General features: G+C 48.9%; 1 protein-coding gene across 3 annotated transcripts in view; it reads left to right on the top strand.

Moving 5' to 3' along the window:
• The window catches only part of LOC105005558 (prolyl 4-hydroxylase subunit alpha-2), a 71,176-nt gene that overhangs the window by 16,221 nt on the left and 33,268 nt on the right, over window positions 1-21,687 (top strand). For 2 of the 3 annotated variants that reach the window (XM_010863594.1, XM_010863587.1), the window contains exon 2: window positions 18,118-18,247. The gene's annotated coding sequence lies outside the window, so the exon portion shown is untranslated. Of the gene's footprint in view, window positions 1-6,866; window positions 7,050-18,117; window positions 18,248-21,687 lie in introns of those variants that run through there. The other variant, XM_010863588.1, reaches the window with a different exon arrangement.

Genomic DNA, 21,687 nt, shown 5'->3' with positions numbered 1-21,687 from the left:
GAAGGCTCCAACGTCCGAGATCCTGCCCGAGCCTCAGCTCTGCGGCTGCGGAAGCTCAAGCCGGGTCCTTTGAAGTTGCTTCTGAGGGGCGGCGCCCCAGCCCGGGGAAAGATGCGGGGCAGGGGCTGCCCAGATGGGGGATGGGGCCTCGCCCTGCTTCGAACCTCCTCAGGGTCCTGGCAGGCAGTTCTGGGCCCCACCTCTGCGAGGAGGGAGCCCTGCCCCTGAGCACACCTGGGCCAGTGTCACAGACTCAGGTTGACAGCGGGCAGTGCCGAGTATGGGAGGGGGGACAAAAAAGTACCCGACCTCGTCTGGGGAGGTCAGGAAGGCTCTCTTGGGTGCCCTGTCTTATCCTTACAAGTGTCACTGCTTCCCCAGGACACTCAGGCCTTCTCCGGCTGCCCTATCCTCCCGGGCTTTCTTCCTGCATTCATGGCCCTTTTCCATCCTCCCTTGTAAGGAGTTTTGGAAAGCTACCTACCTAGGAAAGGAGCAACTAGTGTGGCTCGGGGTGTGGCTGTGCCACATTGCAGGGGTGTGAAGTACCTGAGCGGAGTGGAATCTGGGGCAGCCCTTCACTTGGGACCTTCCTGGTCTTCTCTCTCAACCATTGTCCTTCAGGGTGCCATGAAGGGTGCCGTTGTCCTTCAGGGTGCCACGTTTGCAGGAGCTATGGCCTGGTAAGGGCCCCACTGACCACTCTTAGGCTACCATGGCCACTTCGGCCTGGCTACATCAGGGAAGCACTGTGTGCTGTTCCAGACCCTGAGGAGGCCCCTCATTTAGCCATTCTTGATAACTCTGTGTGCCCTCTTGTCCAACTTCTGTTAAGAACGCTGCCCTTGGGAGGCTAACAGGTTATGGGGTAAGACGGATCTGTCGGATCTATAACACCTCAAGAAAGAGGACACATGAGAGGCACGTACTTAGGGTAGTCCAAGGAAGTGGGTGTGCTCTTCAAGGTGGAACGTGGATGCCTCTCTGGGAGAAGAGGTGCTGTTTGCTGTCTGTTCAGGTGGCAGAGAAACATGAGTGGTGTGTGTGGCAGTGGTGTGTGTGTATGTGTGTGTGTGTTGGAGGATATATATGGGAATGTATGGGTTGGGGGGACATAACCAGAGAGTGCCAGCCATCGGACTTTCAATTCTGTGAGCAAGGAGGTTTCTGCTCAACTCCGTACAGACTTATGTCCAACAGGGACCAACCAAGCAGAAGGGCTAGTAAAGAGTCAGTGGCTGGATGGTCTCTCAGGGGCCCTTAGGCCTGAGGATCCCTAGGACTTGGACCCCACTGAATGATGTGGAGATTGGGAGCAGCTGACACTGTCACTGACCGTCTGAGAACTAAGTGCACAGCATGACTGGGTGATCAGACGCCTCATCAGCACTCCAAGAGCCACGGTGAATGTAAATGGTGCAGATCTTTGCTGTGGGGAGGTGGGACCTCAGGAGGCTGAGGAAGTTCCTGCCCAAGGGATCCCATAGTGGATTCCTGAAACTCTTCCTTAGACTTCTCCCAGCTTACACACCCCCAGGACTCCTGACCACCACCCCCATCCTGAAATTCCTTTACCGCCTTCCTCTTTACTTCCTTTGGGGTAAGTATATCACCCCTGTCCAGGGGTGGTCCACTTGAGTATGTCTTTCCTAGCCCTTCAGGCTCTGGGCTGGGTAATCCATCTCTGAAGGCTTCTCCCCTAGGGTCAAAGACAGGGGTGTGGTGGGGAGTGGCTCTTCCAAAATCAGAGGTATAAACTTTTCCATTTCATTGAGCAGTTTTTGGGGTAGTTCCAGGGTCCATAGCAGTCATCCTCCACAGTGGGTCCTTGATGGCACCCCTGACTTGAGGGGACGTCAGAGGCCCGCTTTGGACAGCACCTTCCCACAGGACACAGGCCTGGGCAAGGCTGTGTTCCTGGAGATTGGAGGCAGACCTTCTTAGGAGTCACACTGTAGGCTCACTGCTGAGATGCCCTGCTTCTGGACAGTGAGTTAGGCAAGCTGCTTCAGTCCATCCCCAATGCGCCCTCCAGGAAACTCTCAGAATTTCCTTTTCAGGCTTGTTGCTCTTATTCCCTGGGGGATTGCTGTACTGCTGAATCCCTATCATGCTGAAGCACCAGGTCACAGGGCAGTTTACAGGGTCTGGGAGCCCTCTCCAAGGTGGGGATGGTGGCAGCTGGGTCATGCCTCACCTCTGCCCTGGTGGCCTTCACTTATTCATTGCACACCCCACCAGGCATCTCTGCTGCTCAATACAACCAGACTGCTCACTTCATGCATTCTTTATTCATTCAACAAAAACATATTGAGTGCTTTTCCATATGCCAGGGCCCATGCCTGCCCAAGGCTGTGGTAGAGAGATCTATAGGGACAAAGACTGTGTTTATCTTATTTATTTATGTTTCCCCAGCAGCCACAGAGAGCCTGCCACAGAGAGGGTGTTCAAAAACATTCCTTAGTAACAATATTATTGTTGTTACAGGAATTATGATTACAGCTCATCCCTCAGCCATGGCCCAGAGAGAGGCAGGGCATGAGGGGATCCAGGAAGCAGAGACTTGTGCTTTTCTGTTCCTGTCGTCTTGGAGGCATGCTCAGGGACCCTGTCCTTCAGGGGAGCCTCAAGTAGCTCAGGGCACTATGCCCAGGCCTGCTGTATGAGGCCAGATCTGTCCAAGGTCAGGAGAAACTACAATTCTTTTTCCTCAATGGACTGGCAGGCTCTAGCAGGAACAGATGCCCTTGGGAGATGCCCTTGGGACTCAGCCTAGGGTGGGGGTTGAGGGAAGGGCCGAAACAGGAACAATCTCCGGCTGAAGTTGAGGCCAACCCAGGGGACCGCCCAGAGTTGGAAGCAGCCCCGAGTGGGGTGTGTAGTGAAACTGATGAAGCAGCCCTTGAGGATACCTTCCTGTGAAGTGCCAGGGGCTGACCAGAGAACCAAGACCCTAACCTGCCCTGTCCTGGCCCTGGGGCCACAAATCTCTAGATACAGTCTGCTCTATTCAGGCCAATACAGCCTTCCTTCAAGGCCCAGCCCTCTCCTGTCAGTCAATAGCCTGGATTCCAAGGAGATCTGAGTCTTGATAGGGGCACTTCGTCTTCACGGGATGCCCACTCCACAGTTCTGGCCACTCCAGGACCCAGAGGGTACACAAAGAAGAACCCAAGAAACTCCCGTTTCAGTGTAGCCTATGTGGCCTGACTCCAGGACCCATGGCCTCTGGCCTTCTTTGGGTCTGTTTACTAAGCAGTCTGTTGATCAAGGCTAGGAACCTGTGAGTGTGCGGGGTGGAAAGAACAGCAGTCTGGGGCAGGGCTGGATGGGGAGGGGCTGTGGGGACCTTCTGCAGGGCCAGAGCTTGGCCCTATAGTGATAGGGAGCAAGGCAGGCCTTAGCAATATTTGAGGGGCCACTCCCGTACTCTTGCCTGGAGAATCCCATGGATGGAGGAACCTGGTAGGCTGCAGTCCATGGGGTCGCTAAGAGTTGGACACGACTGAGAGACTTCAATTTGACTTTTCACTTTCATGCATCATTGGAGAAGGAAATGGCAACCCATTCCAGTGTTCTTGCCTGGAGAATCCCAGGGACAGGGGAGCCTGGTGGGCTGCTGTCTATGGGGTCACACAGAGTCGGACACGACTGAAGTGACTTAGCAGCAGCAGCAGCAGCAGCAAAGGGGAGGAGACAGCCAGGGGCATGGGCACCAGGTAACATCTGGAAAGAAGGTCTGAAGTGATGTAGCTTTTGAAGTGAACTAAAGGCAATGCCCCACATATCCTGGGATGACAGGGCTAGTCAAGGAGGGAACAAAGCTGGCCTGTGAGCTGTGTTTGGTGCAGCAGAACTCAGGGGAGGGCGTGCCTGTGACAGAGGGAGTTTCCCAGCTTTAGTTTTGTGCCATTTGATCCCTCAACAAACTTTTTGAATGCATGCTGTGTGTTTAGCCTAGACCTGATTAAGTAGGCTTGGAGATGTGGGGACTCCCCACCCTGGCGCAACCCCCCTGGGGGCTGAGAGGCTAGAGGCTCTACAGAAAACCAGCCTCTGAAGATCCAAACAGGGACAAAGCCAATTCTGACAATTGGAGCCTAGTTACTGGCCTTGAGCCAGATTCCAGGGCAGACACGAAAGCTGAACCAATTCTCATCAGGAAACTCAGCCTTGGGAAGGGTGAGCGTCCACCCCAAGCTCACATATTTTCTATGCACTCAGTCAGGGGTTTAGACCCTGCATTGGTGACTTATGCCATGTCCCTTGCATCAGAGTCTAGACATGTCCTGATCATGCCTGCAGTCCCCAATAGCACCCCTGTCGGACCTGCTTTGTCTCTGTTTTTACAGAGAAAACCCATCTGCTCTGGGACCCAACAAAGGGACTGCCGGCAGCAGGGTAGGGGCAGGTTTACCCAGCTGGGCCCAAGGAGGCTCTGGCCCTGAGGCCTGGGAGTGGAGAGTGTTGGGAGGAATGGAGGGAGGCAGCAGACAGGTGGGAGAGCCAGGGGCAGCCCAGCCCAAGTAGGGAAGTGACAGAACAGGTTGATGGAGGTGGGAGTGAGGCCCATGTAACTGAGTGCTTTCTTCAAGAAAGCAGCTTACAAAGGCCCTGTGGTCTTAGCCCCTGCCTCAAAGACACCCACAAGCTTACCCTCTCTCCTGCTTCTTGCTCAGCCCAGAGGGTACAGTCGGCTTGCCCTAGAATCACCCAGCCTCTCCTAGCACCAAATGCCTCAGTGCTGCTACCTGTAGCCCCCAAATAGAGGCCCAATGCTGGGGTTCTCACCAGCTTCCCGTGAAAGTTGAAGGCTTCTATCAGCCAGCCACACTGGGTCCCTGAGCAGAGAAGCTGCCTTCTTTTACAAATCAGCTTCTCCAGGCAGAACAGAAGAGGGATCAGGAAACAACTGGATGGTCCGTTCTGTTCCCTAGACGCTCTCGGCCTTGGCGTGACCATCACCATACTCTAGCATAAGCAGGGGCTCAGGATCCATCCCTCTGCAGCTCTGGGGGAGAGACATGGCTGTCAGGGGCAGGTCAGACTACTGAAAGTGCAAGGATGACAAAGAGGAACAAGCGTGGGAGGCGGCCCAGGAACCTAATTACTGAGGCTCCTGAGACACATGCCACTGCTCCTCTGTCAGCTTGGGACTCGCTCCCTGGGCCTGGAGTCCTGGCACAGCTTAGCTCTGTGCTCTGCCCCAGGCCACACATCCACAGACACTCACGTTTGGCAGCGACCTGGCCAGGACACTCTGTTCTCCTGACTGAAGACTTTCCTCCTCTTCTGACCATTAGAGCTGACACTGGGGCCACTCAGAGAGAAGGCCAGGCCACTTCCATATTTCTAGGCTTTCAGTGAAATAAATATGGAAAAAATGTGAGAACAATGTTTGTTGTAAGGATTTTTTTATTTATTTGTTTACCTAATGGTGGCACTGGGTCTCACTGTGGTGCATGGGCTCTTCATTGCTGTGCGCTCGCTTTCTGTAATTGAGGCAAGCGGGGGCTACTCTTTCTTGTGGCGCACAGGCTTCTCATTGCGGTGGTTTCGCATGTTGTGAAGCACAGGCTCTAGGTGCATGGACTCAGTAGTTGTGGCGCACAGGCTTAGTTGCTCCTTGGCATGTGGGGTCTTAGTTCCCGGACCAGGGATTGAACCTGTGTCCTCTGAATTGGCGGGCTGACCACTGAACCACCAGGGAAGTCCCTGAAAATTGTGTTTCAAGAATCATGGTTTATAATATTTATGCTTTGGTCATTTATTCAACAAATATTTTTGAGAGCCTCCTATGAGTCAGGCACTATTTTAGGCCTGAGTATTGAATGACTAAATGCTTGTAACACACATGTAAAATGTATAGCCTAATTTGGAGATAACTTCAAAGATTTAAATTCCAGACTTCCTAGTCCTTCTCCTCAAGATGAACCTTAGCAGCCCCTACCCCTCATACCTTTCTTACTGGTATAGATTTAGTCTCTATCTCCTACTACCCAAGAGTCTTGGAGACCACGATGAGATTGGTGGAGGCCTCAAAGACTTCCCCAAGATTCCAGCAAGCATGGCCCTGTTTCCAGCCTGTCGTCCCAGCTGCATCCTCTGTCTCTAAGGGCCACCCACCCCTCTACAGCACCAGCAACTTTGGTCTCTGATTTGTCTTGATGAAATGCCCTGCCTGGTGGTGCCCAGCACTGCCAACTGGTGCCTGTGGTGCCTTTAGCGACTGAGTCACAGGCTGGCATGGACTGTTCAGGCTGACTTCACCTCCGGGCCTGGCTTTGGGACACCCCAGCTGTGACCACCTGGTGTGAGCCTGGCCGTCTGTGTTGCTACGAGAGTGGAGCAGAGCTGTGCCCCTAGAGTGCAGCGGCTGCCAGCTGGCCCCAGGGTGTGGGAACCCAGGTGCAGGGGGCCATGGGGATTAGAGCAGAAAAAGCCATATACAGGCCTGGAAGGGTGAAGCTGGCTTCAGGCTACTCCAGGCCCATGGGGTGAATGGGCTGCAGGAGGAGCCCATTCATGAGTCAGCCTCATGTCCTGGGTGGCTATATTTTTGGCTCCCAGGAATCTTCAAAAATCCTTTCCCACTTACTTTTCCTCCCAAGGCTAGGCCCATAGCTGTGCAGACCCAGGCTCAGCAGTGGGACGTGGGCAGAGTCCTCAGTGTCGGGGTCTGAGTTCTTCACACCCCACATCTCTTGTTCCCACCCCCTACAAAGAGTGTACATGTGATGTGGCCCCTGCTGAGAGAACACCCGATCAGATTGTTTGCTGCCTGTGAGATCATCTTATTTGCAGGAAGGTAGGATTGCCTAAGGAACAGGAGAGGCAGGGTTGAGGGGGTGTAGAGGGGTGCCTCTCCCACTCGGGAAGCCAGGATTGCTCAAAGAGAATGTATAATGAGCTTTCTACGTGCTGAGAGTTAAGCAAGAACTGTCTCATTTCAGGGAAGAGGAAGGGAAAATGGCAGATCTGGAACTGGACATGCGCTGAATGTTGGAATGGACTCTGCCCACAACTCTGGAACCAGCAGGCCCTGAGAGGTAGCTGTGTCTAGGATTAAACAAGCTGACCACAAAGAGCTGTGACATTGGGCGTTCAAGCATGCAGCATTGTTGGCCCAGCCAAGGAACACAAGCATTCTCCCTCTGAGAACTGTGGTGTTCCTGAGCCAGAGTTCCCACAATTATTGTTAAGATCTATTTATTATGCTAACACCAAGGCAGCCCCCTGCAAAGAAAATCGCAGATCCATCTAATTTGTGAATACAGCAAAGTGATTTCCATAGTATGTTAAAATAGATATCGATTTGGTGATTTTCTAGGATTGTAAGCTTGATTTAACATTATAAAATCCATTGATTAATAGATTAAAGAGAAAAAAGGAACATTGTGATCAGCCCAAAAGACATTTGATAAAACTCACCAGCTATTCACAGTAAAAAGTTGGAAAATCGTGAAGAGGAGGAAACATTAACTTTTTAAATTGGTTATTGGTTAAATACCATATGTGTGCGTGTGTGCTCAGTCGTGTCTGACTCTGCCACTCCATGGACTGTAGCCCACCAGATTCCTCTGTCCATCGGATTTTCCAGGCAAGAATACTGGTGTGTGTTACCACTTCCCCCTTCAGGGCATCTTCCCAACCCAGAGAGTAAACCTGCTTCTAACACATTGCTGGCGATTCTTTACCACTGAGCCCCTGGGGAAGCCCTAAATGACATATACTGGAAACCAAGAGCCAATATTGGACTCCAACTCTACAGCTCCCATTACCGTCCAAACGACGGATATTATCCAAACAATGTCCCTTCACTACTGCCGTGAAGTGCTGCTTGGAGGTCCTTACTAGGACTATAAGGTGGAAAAAAAAGAAATAATGGATTAGTAAAAGAAGTAAGTAATGGAGAGTCAGAGGGTCATTGCTGGCAGATGTTATCATAGTTGTGTCTTCATAAAATCCGGGAGAATCAATTGAAAAACTCCCATGACTAGTAGAGGGATCTAGTCAGATGGAGCAGAATAAGGTATATTCGTATATGTGTTCAGATTTTTAATACCTTTTAAAACGATTAAGTCACAACTACTGATACTTACCGCTGGTGATAGTGCTTTGAAACATTTACATTTTCTAGGTTATGTGTTTTGTCGGGGTTTTAATTTTATGTAAATAAATTTGTATTGTATTTATAACTAGAAAGAGGAAGGTAATAAAATGAAAAATAAAGAAAAGAAGAAAAGGATAAACTTTCCTTTTTATGTGAAAACCTTACAATAATATACTTCCACTTGGCCCTCCCTTCCTTTCGATTGAGTTGTACATTTACTGCTACAAACATGATGAACTCCATAATGAAGAGTTGTTATTTTTGCTTTAAATACTCAGTTGTCTCTTAAATTGTTTAGGAAACAAGAAAATATATTTTATATCTACTTATTACAGACCTTTGTTCTTTTGTTTAGAGCCAAGTTTCCATCAGGTATCATTTCTCCTCAGCGTTAAGAACTTCCTTGAACATTTCTGGTAATGCAGGTTCACTGGTGATAAATTCTCTCAGCTTTTTTAAAAATTCAAAATATTTTTATTTCTCATTTATTTTATAGAGATAGTTTTTCTGGATATAGAATTCTTGGTTGATTTTTAATAGCATATTTAATATGCTGTATATTTTTTATGTTTTCATGTTTTCTGGCTTACATGACTTCTGATGATTGATAAGTGTTCATTCTTATCATTGTTCCTCTTAATGTAACGTGTTTGTGCCTTTCATTGTTTTTAAGATGTTTCCTTTGGTTTTAAGAGATTTGATTATGATGTGCCTGGATGTGGTTTCCTTTGTATTTATCCTGGTTGAGGTTTTATAATCCTAAGCTTTTGGGGATGATGAGTTAATAATTTTTAAAATAAAATTTAGAATTTTAGTCACTATTTTATTTAAAGTTTCACCATAATCTCTTTCCTTTCCTTCTGGGACTCTAATTTTATGCATACTAGTCTGCCTGATATTGTTTCCAGGTCATTTCCCTGAAGCTCTGTTCACTTTTTTTCAGTCTATTTTCTTTCTGTGTTTGCATTTAAATGGTTTCTATTGACTTGATTTCAAGTTTATTGAACTCTTCTTTTGCAGAACCCAGTCTTAACGACTACCTGGTAAAACTTTCATTTTATAGATTATGTTTTTCAGTTCTAGAATTTCCATTTAGTTCTTTTTTACAGTTTCCATTTCTCTGCTGAGATGGCATATCTGTTCATTTATTATGTCCATCTTATCACTGAAAAATTCTTGAACATATTTATAATAGGTGTTTTAAAGTCCTTATCTGCTATTTCCAGTATCTGTGTTATCTCTGAATCTGTTTCTATTCTCCTGGCTATATATCATATTTTCCTGTGTCTTCATATGTCTGGTAATATTTGATTGTATGTTGGGAACTGTGGATAGTACATTGGTGAGTCTGGATTATGCTCTTCTTTATGGAGTGTTGAGTTTGTTTCATTGGGCAGTAAATCTACCAGAGGCTTAATTTGATCTTATTGAGGCTTTGTTAGGGCCTCAATAAGTAAAGTAATGTATTCTGTGTGGCTCAGTTCAGTTCAGTTGCTCAGTCGTGTCCAACTCTTTGTGACCTCATGGACTGCAGCACGCCAGGCTTCTCTATCCATCACCAAGTCCTGGAGCTTACTCAAACTCATATCCATTGAGTCAGTGATGCCATACAACCAGCTCATCCTCTGTTGTCCCCTTCTCCTCCCACCTTCAATCTTTCCCAGCGTCAGGGTCTTTTTAAATGAATCAGTTCTTTGCATCAGGTGGCCAAAGTATTGGAGTTTCAGCTTCAGCATCAGTCCTTCCAATGAGTATTCAGGACTGTTTTCCTTCAGGATAGACTGGTTGGATCTCTTTGCAGTCTAAGGGACTCTCAAGAGTCTCCTCCAACACCACAGTTCAAAAGCATCAATTCTTCGGCGCTCAGCTTTCTTCACAGTCCAACTCTCACATCCATACATGACCACAGGAAAAACCATAGCCTTGACTAGACGGACCTTTGTTGGCAAAGTAATGTCTCTGCTTTTCAATATGCTATCTAGGTTGGTCTTTTAATTTCATGGCTGCAGTCACCATCTGCAGTGATTTTGGAGTCCCCAAAAATAAAGTCTGACACTGTTTCCACTGTTTCCCCATCTATTTCCCATGAAGTGATGGGACCAGATGCCATGATCTTCGTTTTCTGAATGTCTATATGGCTAGAGTGGCCCTATTCCTAAGGTATGGACTTTCTAAGATTTTAATTAAATGTTCAGGGTTTTCAGCAAGGTCTTTCCACCCTGGCCAGATCAGGTCTCAGCCCTGTGTGAACTCTGGAAGCTCCGTTTAGTTCACAGACTCAGAGTTTTTTTTTTATCCATCAGGCTTCAAAGAGTCTTTCTCTGCAACTGTGCAACTTAGACAAAGAGTGTATCTGGGCAGATTTCTAGAGCTCCTTCTCCATGCAGCTCCCTCCTTACTCTTTAATATCCTGCCCCACAAGTTCAGCCACCTCAGTAACCTCTATCTCTGATCTCTATTTCCTTTACTCATCTACTTTGCTCTGTTTGGGCTCCACTTCCTTCTGCCTTATTTTGGAAAATGCCCTAGGAAAAGAACTTTAGTGAAAGTGGAATTCACCTCTTGTGTTTCCTTTCTCTCAAGAATGAAGGTTGTTTGATGTCCAATGCCTGTAATCAGTTACTGTAAATGTTTTATCTAGCTTTGTATTTGTTTACAGTGGAGAAGTTAGTTTATTACCAGTTACTCACCCATGGTTGGAATCTAATAAAATTTTAAAAGAAGAAAGGAAAATAGGGAACCTTAATTCAGAATGTGGATGTGATGCCACAGGTGTCTGAGACTCTAAGCTGGAGCTGAAAACAGCTGGGCCAGTGGGGCCTATCCCTTTCCAGTATTTTCTAATCCGGTGTCAGAATTGAACCGAATAAAACTTCCAGTTCTGGCCATGGTGGCAGGTAGTATCAGAATAATACTCCTGCCAAAAACAATTAAGAAACTTGGATGAAATATAAAGGACAACTCTTTGAGGACATTGGAGAACAACTAATGCAGGTAAGAATTGAAGGATTATGATCCTTGAGAAAAGGGAATAATGTGTAGTGAGTTTCACATTTACCCTGGCTTTTCCCCTGAAGATTTCCCACACTGGTGTGTGGAACAACTGGAACTTTCATACACTGCTGCTGGGAGAGTAATTTTGTACAACCATCTAGAAAAATGGTTGGAAGTAACTATAGTTGGAACAACTATAGCTAAATATGTGTATATCCTATGACCTAGCGATTCCACTTCTGGGTTTATATTCTACATAAGTGAATGTTTATTTCCACTAGGAAATAAGAATGTACGTGTGCAAATATATACAAAGCAGTTTTATTTAAAATAACTAAAAACTGAAAACAGTCCAAATGTTTGCCAACAATAGAATGGATAAATTATGATATATTCAAATAATGGAATACCTACAGCAATGAAATAGAATGATAGACCACCAAAAACAGCAAGATGGGGCACTACCACAACCATAATGTTGAATTTAAGAAGCAGACATAAAAGTATATAGTGTATAAGTTAACTTTTATAAAATTCAAAATCTGAAAAAAATAATCAAAGAAGAAAGAATAGTAGTCAACTTTGGGAAGGTTTATTGACTATCATCAGGTTACAAGGGACATTATGGAAATAGTCTATATCTTGATCTAAGTGATGGTAATATGAATTTACATGTATTTGAAACACATTGGGCTATATGTTAAGCAGTTTTCTTTTTGTTGATTGTGTGTGTTTGTGTGTGTGTGTGTGCACTCGGTTGTGTCTGATTCAGGCAAGAATCCTGGAGTGGGTTGCCATTTCCTACTCCAGGGGATCTTCCCAATCTAGGGATCAAACCCACATCTCTTACGTAGTACCACCTGATTATATCTTAATACGTTTTTAAATAAAAGTTTAAAGTGGCCCTGGCTGCACATGCCATTCCACGCCTGCTGGCAGGAGTCTCTAAAGTTCAAGCAGCTTTCCAGTGGGCAGAAGGAGGCCCTGCCTGGCCAGCACAGGCTTCCATGTGAATTAGTCATCCCCCTCCCCCAGCCTTTTTGTTTTTTTATTTTTGGCCACACAGCATGGCTTGTGGGATCTTAGTTCCCCAACCAGGGCTGAACCTGGCCTCTCAGCAGTGAGAGTATGGAGTCCTAACCACTGGTTCAGTTCAGTTCAGTTCAGTCGCTCAGTCGTGTCTGACTCTTTGCGACTCCGTGAAGTGCAGCACGCCAGGCCTCCCTGTCCATCACCAACTGCCAGAGTCTACCCAAACCGCCAGGGAATTCCCCCACCCCAGCCTTTGGACCTTCTGTCTCCCAGACCTCCATTACTCCCCCTGGCTGACTTTTCAGAGGCCCAAACCCCACTCCCTTAACTGACCACTAGGAGGTGAGATACCCTTCTGCAGGTTCCCTCAGCCCCTGTGGCTCATCATCAGTTTTCTTGTCTGTGTCATTGCCCCCTCCCCCGCCAAAAAAGAACCCCATTAGCTCTGTCAAAGGCTGTTGTCAGACTCACCTCAGCTCTGTGTCTGTCCCTGGGCACCGAGGACTTGGCACCGAGAATGTGTCAGCAATTATTTATTGACCTACTGAAAGTAAGTGAGGGTGTAGAAGGCTTCTGAATTAGCCTTAGGCTGAGTGATCCTATTGTGAAAGAAAGCAGATAGGCCTGGCTGCCCCTCAGTATAGCCAGGGCAGTCCCAAAACTAGGTAGGTCACTGAGCTGGACCCTCAAGTGTAGGCTGCAGGCAGCTTTCCCAAAGTCCATGTCTTCCTCCTGGCTTGGTGCTCCCATAGATTGAATCCAACCAAAAGTCATAGGGCAGGAGCATCTGCTGTGTCATCATGTAGGTTGGCAGTCAGGAGCACAAAGCAGGAGGGGAGAGACAGACAAGGGTCTGAAGGAGCAAGCAGAAGTGTCCTCCTCAGATGCTGTCTGTGAAGTGTTAGGTTCCACTCCCTGGAACGGAGTGAGTGCTCCATCCCTTAGCTGCCCTATCAGAGAAGCACTTGGAGCATCAGGGGAACCCAAAAGAGGACGGCCCATCCCTTCTCCTGTGGCCCCTCTCTTCAAGGAATCACCTCAATAGGAGCCATGATATTCTATGCACGCTCAGAGTCCTATCAGCGGCCTCCTGATCTCCTTACCTAACTTCACTGAGCTACTGGCCCTTGGGTTTTCTTTAGGCCTACTGGATCCTATGGCCTGAGGCTCCCCCCAGGCTGCAAGTCAACTTAACTGGCTGTGAAGGGCCTTGGTCACCCATGGTACTCTCTCTGCCTTTCCCACTACCAGAGGTCCCAGCATTGGAGGTATTCCATATGGCCTGGAAAACATCTCTATCTGCCCATGTTTATAGTTGCTCCTGTTTATGCAGTTCTAGGCAAGGGCTCCCGTTAAACCTTGGCAGGTTGTAGGAATAGAGCCCAAGATCAAGAACTGAGGGGCTTTTTGAGCAAAACTGGGACTGCTCCTTTAACTGGGTGGCCCATGGTGGGTTCCACGCGCCCTCTGCTGGCCATCCTCATTTTTGCAGCTGGAGCTGTTGGGGCAAGACCAGAGCAGCAGAATTCTTCCAAAGAGATTTGAGGCCTCATTGCATGTCAGCCCAGGGACATAGATAACTGCTCTTGTTCTGGGATGAAGTAAAGAAAAAAAATTCCAGGTCTTGATGAAGGTAACGGGTCAGCCTCGCCTAGATGTGTTTGGTGACTGTTGGAATGAGAGAATAAAGCTTGCTCCCGAGACTATTGACACATGACCGTGTCTGATGGCCAGACACTGCACGATAGCCACGTCTCTACCTTCACTCTTCAGCGAGGGAGATACCCTGTCCAAACTATCCCTGCTCGCCTTGGAGGTGTGACTCCTGCGGGTGATAGAAGCGGACATCTTTCTGATTCCAAGCATCAACTGACTGGTTCACGGTTAGGGATAAAGTCAGATTCTGGTTCAATGTTAACATTAAGTTGTGAAACAGAGTCAAGGCTAAGGGCACAGCCAAAGTACAGAGCACAGAATCTTCTTCTTCTCGTGTGAGAGGCCAAGTCCCACAAGCTTGTGCACGCGTGCACACCTCTATGTGCCTGTGTGCATGTGCCTGTGTGTCCAGTGGGTAAGGATCCTCCCACCAAAGGCTGTGGCCAGGTCAGTCAAGCTTCTCACAGGTTCATGCGAATGATGGACACAGGGAAAAATGTAGAAAACTACAAAAAGTAAAATTGTGAATATGAAATGCTAGTAATTATAACATTATGTCATGGAAACTAGTTAACTGCGACTCAGCTGTGTTTTTACTGGGTAAGTACAAAATGTGCTTGTATGAGATGTGAGTGTGCTGGAGTAAGTTTGATGTGGTGTGGAGTAGTGAGGGGCTCCAGAGGAATGAATGCCTTGGCCTCCCTGTGGAGGGTCAGAGTCTGGAGCAGCGTTCCTTGGACAGAGGACGGGGCTCACCAGCAAGATCAGATGACTGCGTCTCCTCAAGGCGCTGGGAGAGAGTCAGAGCCACAACCACAGCTGATACAGGCCGGGTGGCTGAGGGCTGGAGAGAGCCCACAGGAGGGATTGGACTCCTAAAGGCCTCATCCACAAGGGTGACTCAGGATCCTGTGATTGTGTGGAAGCAGACATACCAAATCATACAACTGTTTTGTACAAATCAGCAAAGAATACCCCATTTGCAATTCGTTTTATTTCTATCTACTGGTACATTGTCATAAATAATCAAATCTACAATGTCTGTGACGGGAATGGAGCCCCAGGCTTGTGCAGTACAGACTTTGCACAACTTGACTGGGCCAGGGTCACTCGTGGATGGATATCCACCTCATTCCGGACAGAATATGAGGTGCCTTAGAAACATGCATCACTAGAGCAGAAGTGCATTCACTTAAAAATAGGAGCGTGGCGGGGGGAATGAAGCACAGGGTGAGGAAGGGTGATGTTAGTTAGTGCCAAGACCATGATTAACTGGGTGGTTTGTGGAAGGAGCCTCATGATGGGGGAAACCAGACGCTGTGATTAAGGATTCCATGTCAGTCTGAAACTCTCAAGGGTGCTGCTATGATCTCTAGGGGTAACCAACCCTCTCCCCATTCTCGTGTTTTCTGAGGGCTGCCATTGTTTTCTTTTAGCAAGACCTACTTTGGGGTGGCAGGGTCAGGGGAGCCAAGGATGAAAAGACCTTGTTCTGGGTGTGAATTAGGGCCTCAGCCTGAAGAAGGAGCACAGAATGGGGAGCAGAACTTTCAATAAATATTTGCTGAATAAATGAATGAACATAGGCTTCCTGGTCTACCTCCTTATTAATTCTTAAATCTGCCAGCTTCTTTCTCTATGCATTGCCATTCCCTACTTGAGATCAGCATCAGCTGTCATGTAGACCCTACACCACCCCCATCCCCAGTCACTCCCAGGCTCTGCTCCCCCTTCTCTTCCTCCCGACAGCAGGCAGACAAGATGCTCTCCCTAGATCCCAAATGGGATCCTGCTCCTCCCTAGCTTTCACCCTGGGGTGGCTGCCCCCTGCCCTCAGCATCATATCCAAACCCATTTTGGGGGCCCACGAAGTCAAGGGTGCTCTGTCCCGAGGACACTGCAGTCTCACCTCTTGTTTCTCTTGTGCCCTCTGCTCTACTGGCTTCCTGATATTTTGACAAGGACTGAAAAAAAAAAAAATAGTAAAACCACTGAATGTTCAGCCTTTTAAACAGTAGCTAAGTCAGATGTTCGAGAGCTATCCCCACTCTCACCTCATCCTCACTCATCCCTAATCCCTCCCCCAGCCCAAGGCTGGGGGAGGAGAGACAGGATGACAGTGGGAGTAGGATGGGGCTCTGTGTTGTAATAACAATAATTTAAAAAAACATATTTCTAATATCAGGATTTCTAAGCACTGCACCTAGCTAACTCCTGGCCCTCTGGGTACCGGCACCAGCCCAGAAGCTTCTTGCTCAAGATGGAAGTGGGACGAGTGTGGTGAGGAGGGAAGACCAAGTCTAAGCCCGTTGTCTCCACCCTGAGGGCCTGCCCTGGACCTGCTGGGTAATTATAGCTCGCAAGGCCCTGGATGCCTTTCTCCACCCTGTAATGACAGCCCAGCTTGTGCTTGCATTGCTGTCTTGAGTTGCAAGGGTCCATGGAGGAGGCAGCTAGGAGGGGACTTGTAGCCATTCCACTGGGTCTGTCTCATTTTTGCATGCACCAAGTGGACGCTCTGGGGGGACCCACTTGGCCCTGTCCAGGGCTGGCACCGCAGGCTCCTGGGGATTCTGCCAGATTCTCTGCACCTACCCTAGGGTCCTACACCAGGCTGTAAGACCAGACTACCTGCGAGGCCCTAATTCTGAAGCAGTAGGGCCACCACTGGGCTTCCCAGGTGGTGCTAAAGGTAAATAACCTGTCTGCCCATGCAGGAGACATATGAGATATGGGCCTGATCCCTGGGTCAGGAAGATCCCCTGAAGGAGGGCATGGCAACCCACTCCAGTATTCTTGCCTGGAGAATCCCATCGACAGAGGAGCCTGGTGGGCTATACAATCCATAGGGTCACAGAGTCGGACACGACTGAAGCCACTTGGCATGCACGCAAGGCCACCACTAGGTGGCCCCACTCAAGCTGCACTTCTTGCCCTCTCTCCCCGGCCCTGAGTCAAGCTATATCTAGTCTTTTCTTGGTCCCTAAAGGGAGGAACCTGGAGAGGAGGGTTGGACCCAAAGTCCAGGTGCGTGCTGACTGTGTTGAAGGGTACAGATGTGTGTCAACATGCACAATAGCCTCTGCGGCACTGATCTCAGGAACCCTGCTCTGGGGAATTCCATGGAGGGACCAGGCGCTCATAAACTCTGGCCACGTTTCCGGCTATTGTGGTAGTTTCCAGTCTGGGAGACCTCCTGCTTCCCAGGTCAGGGATCACAGGTGAGTGGGGAAAGGCAGGAGCAGGGCAGGCTCAGGATGCCTCTTCAGACCCCTGCCTTTTAGAGCAGGGGTCCTCAGCATTTTTGGCACCAGGGACCAGTTTTTGTGGAAGACAACTTTTCCATGGATGAGGGAGGGGAATGTTTTCGGGATGATTCAAGCACATTATATTTATTGTGCACTTTATTTCTCTTATTATTACATTATGATATATAATGAAATAATTATACAACTAACCACAATGCAGAATCATAAGGCATTAGATTCTTCCAAGGAGCGCACAACCTAGATCCCTCACATGCACAGTTCTTGGTAGGGTTCATGCTTCTGTGAGAATCTAACAGGACACAGAGGTCAGGCGGTAACGTGAGCGATGGGGAGTGGCTGTAAATACAGATGAAGCTTCACTACTCACCCTTCTGCTATGTGGACCGGTATGGGTCCTTAGCTCGGGGGATGGGGACCCCCTGGGTTTAGAGCAAAAGGCTGCATCACACCTGCCTTCCCATTCATCCAGTTACCTGTCTGTCTAGCACAGATATTTTTGTCATCTCTTTCTGGAGAGATGCCAGGTCCTTCTATGGGGTGGGGGTGGTGGGTAGACATGTCTAGCCTGCTTTGAAGAGCCATTGGCCAGGGTTACCACTTAGAGACAGCGTGGGGGAAGGGTTTCATTTGGTGATGCCCCAAATGAAACCAGGCTGGGGTCAAAGTTGGCAGTCACCTGATCTTGAGCCCAAGAAGGGTTTCTAAGACTGGGACTAGGTGGGCGTCTGTTCACCTGCCAGTTTTCCCCACTAGACAGAGCCCCTTTGATCTTCATGGTCCCTGAACCCCTAGCCAGGGCCTCAGCTGGTGCCCATCAAATGTTTGTGGAGTGAATGCACGAATGAATAGGATAGAGCCATTACCAGAAGGGAGGTGTGGCTTTATTTACACAGCAGATTTGGGAGGAAGGGGGTGTGACATGGCTGCTCAAAGTGACTCTTGATTTATTAAGTGACCCAAAATGTGTGTACTTGGTGAAGCCTGTGGAGGCCACATTAGTGGGACATGTCCATTTATTCATTCCTGTATTTTTCTTTCCCACTCTCTGTCTAGGTTCTGGGTTCTAGGCTCTGTGCTGGACCTGGAGACACAGTGATAAACAGGCCAGAAGCAGCCCCCATCCCTAGGAAGGCAAAGTGATGAAGGATGCGGACATGACAGTCAGATCATCCTGATTACCCAGGTGAGTCCAAAGTCCAACAGTAAGTAGCCTTCTATGAGACAGAGGAGGAGTAGAAGGAGACACTTAGGAATGACTGGGGCCCAGGACACTGAGGCTCTGTTGGGGCCTCAGTCAGCCTTTTGGCTACAGTTTTATGGAACAAGGCTTTAAGGAGACACCCATCCCTTCATGTAGTCGTGAAATATTTATTGACTCCCAGTTTTGTGTTAGCTGCTGAGGATGTGATGATTGACAAAAACACACGTTGTTTATGTAGTCCTGGAGACCCCAGGCCAGCGTGTGTGTGTGTGTGTGTGTGTGTATGTGTGTGTAGTGGTGGGCAAGGCAGGGGGAACAGACATTAAACTAAACAATCATTCAACTATAGCAACTGCTGCAAGTGTTACAAAGCATGTAGGGCATGAAAGGCTATTACAGGAGGTTTTGACCTGGTCAGGGAAGCGAGGAAATTCCTTCTGGGAGGATCTGAAGGATTTAATTGGGGAGGAGGGACATTTTGCTAGAGAGAAAGAAAAGAATGTGCAAAGGCCTGGGAGTGGAATGGGGAGGGGAAATGGCCAGTTAGAGGGCCTGGAGGGGAAAGTCAGTGCGGGTGGAGAAGTGAGCAGAGGCCAAACCATTCGTGGCCTTGTGGGTCACTTTGAGGACTTTTTTCCTGAGAACAATGCAGTTTACTAAGCTGAAAGTGATGGGTTCAGAGCTGCATTCTGAGGAGGTCACTGTATGGAAGAGAGACGGGAGGAAGCAATGGAGGGGGCGGTCAGCTGGGAAACTGCTGCAGTCATTCAAGGGCGAGAGGATGGAGACCCGGGCTGCAGGACTCATTTTGCCCCAGATAAAACCTAATTCGCAACTCTCACATTTTGCCTTTTTTTTTTTTTTTTAAGTACACATCTCTTTGATATTTAGACGCCTGTGCCAAGTTATTAAAGGATGGCATCCCATGGTCATATATTAAAAAAAGCAAAGAGGATGGAGAAAAATGAGTGGATTAGAAAGAGATTTAGGTGGTAGAATTGAACAGACGTGGGATATGGAAGGACACAGCCTGGGCTAGGGAAGAGGGAAGTGCTGAGGGTGATTCCCAGACTTCCAGTGAGGTAACTGGGGGTGGGGGTGGGGGTGGGTTCCCCAGTGAGGCGGGGAGTACCAGAGGCATGGAGCAGGAGAAGGGGAATGAGCATGAACTCCACGTTGGGCATGCTTTGACTGAGGAACCTGTGGACACTCAGCAGAGATGTAGACTGTGCAGCCAGTCTGGAGTTCAGGAGTCAGGGGCAAGGGTAGGGAGACAAATGTGCTTTATCTGTGTGTAGGAAGAAGTTCTAGTAAGAAAGAGAATAGGAAAGTAGAGTGCCTAGGCCTGAACTCTAGGGAACCCCTAGACTAATAGGGAGGGAGGGGGATGAGGTTGGGGCGAAAATGGGCAGACTTGGCCAGAGAGGATAGTGTGGGACAAGAGTGTTTCCGGGAGGCAGTGACCAAAGGCTGCTGGGTGTCAGGTGGTGCTGGGGGCTTTGTCAAATGAGGACTGGAGAGTAGGCTGTTGAATTTAGACTTGGAGGTTACGGAGAATTTGTTTGGTTTTGTGAAGGGGACAGAAGGCCCACTGCAGGGTTCTGAGGTTTGGGAGAAAAGTGAGGACAGATTGCTCTTTCAGAGAATTTTGCTGTGGTCAAGAAGGAGAGAGATACTGCAGTAGCTGGTGAGGTCTAATGCGGTTTTGTTTCCATAGTGAAAGTGAAAGTCGCTCAGTTGTGTCCGACTCTTTGTGACCCCATGGACTATACAGTTCATGGAATTCTCTAGGCAAGAAGACTGGAGTGGGTAGCCTTTCCTTCCCCAGGGGATCTTCCCAACCCAAGTATCGAACCTTGGTCTCCTGCATTGCAGACAGATTCTTTACCAGCTGAGCCACAAGGGAAGCCCTTTACTGTTTCCACAGTTGCTGCTAAGTCGCTTCAGTCATGTCCGACTCTGTGCGACCCCATAGACGGCAGCCCATCAGGTTCCTCTGTCCCTGGGATTCTCCAGGCAAGATCACCGGAGTGGGTTGCCATTTCCTTCTCCAATGCATGAAAGTGAAAAGTGAAAGTGAAGTCGCTCAGTCGTGTCCAACTCTCAGCGACCCCATGGACTGCAGCCTACCAGGCTCCTCTGTCCATGGGATTTTCCAGGCAACAGTACTGGAATGGGGTGCCATTGCCTTCTCCGGTTTCCACAGTAGAGGTCTGAAAATATTTTTAAAAATATTTATTTATTTATTTGGCTACACTGGGTCTTAGTTGCAGCACACAGGATCTAGTTCCCTGAACAGGGATTGAACCTGGGACCCCTGCATTGGGAGCACGGAGTCTTTAGCCACAGGACCACTAAGGAGGTCCCAAGGCCTGTCAATATTTATAGGTCAAGGGGTGGAGCCATTTGAGAGGAGGAGGTTGAACATTCAAGATAGAGAAGGGATGATCCATCCAGCAAGCTCCTGAGAAGGGGGAGAGGATGGGAGGACCTGGGCAAACAGAGGGAGGCTCCCCGTGGTATAACAGGGTATAGTAGAGGCAGGAAAGTCTCTCTGTTTGGTTTTAGTTGAGCTCTGGGGAGATCAGCTGGTGGCTGAGGAAGGCCAGAACAGTGGTTCACTCCGTGTTTTATGTGTTGTGTGTATTTCTGTGTGTGCTCAGGCCTTCCCCAGGTCTGGGCTGCCAGCCTGGACGGTGTGCCACAGGGAATATCCCCACACTTGTCTGGGCGGAGGCTGGGCACCTCCCACTCCGGGCTAGCTCCCTGATGAGATTCTCAGACAGTCTTTCCCCTCATTCATGAGCAGAAAGGTTCACAGAACAGGCGTGGGAACCTGCTCTGTGGCCAGGGCCTCCGCTAGCTCAGGCCGAGATGTGCAGCATCCCTGCCTTCACTCCCTCCCAGACTGGATTGGCTGAAAGTGGCGTCCACTATTTTTGGCCCGTATTGTATATAAGGGCTCGGGAAAAACAAAGGTTGACTCCAATGTGCCCCCCTGCCCACCCCCCGCTTTGACCAGTCTTCGATGGTCTCCCTTCTCATCAACCTATTCAGCCACACATTTCATCACCAGGAGTGCCGTATCCAGGAGCTGGGGACAGCCTGAATCCCTTTGGGAACCTGGTCCTGGGGGTGGATCCCAGATCTTTTTCAGGTCCTTCTCCACTGTTCCCTTCCCTGATAATCCAGCTCCAGGGCCGGGTGACCCCAGACCCCGTCACCTGATGGTGATGATGATGGGGAGGCGAGGGTAGGAGCGGTATATCCAGCAGGACCACCGAGGAAACGGGCCTGAGCTGGGGCCAGGGGAGTCGGCCAGCATCCAGGGATGCTCCCCCCACCGCACTAATCTCCGGTCGTGCGCTCCTCTCTAGCTGCCCAGGGGGCGGGGGAGGAGGGCGGGCAGAGTCCCCCAAGGG

Source organism: Bison bison, unplaced genomic scaffold (assembly GCF_000754665.1).
Source record: "Bison bison bison isolate TAMUID 2011002044 unplaced genomic scaffold, Bison_UMD1.0 scf7180017864492, whole genome shotgun sequence".
Classification (NCBI taxonomy): Eukaryota; Metazoa; Chordata; class Mammalia; order Artiodactyla; family Bovidae; genus Bison; species Bison bison.
The sequence above is the reverse complement of the archived record's forward strand: the minus strand, read 5'-3'. Positions and strand labels throughout refer to the sequence as shown.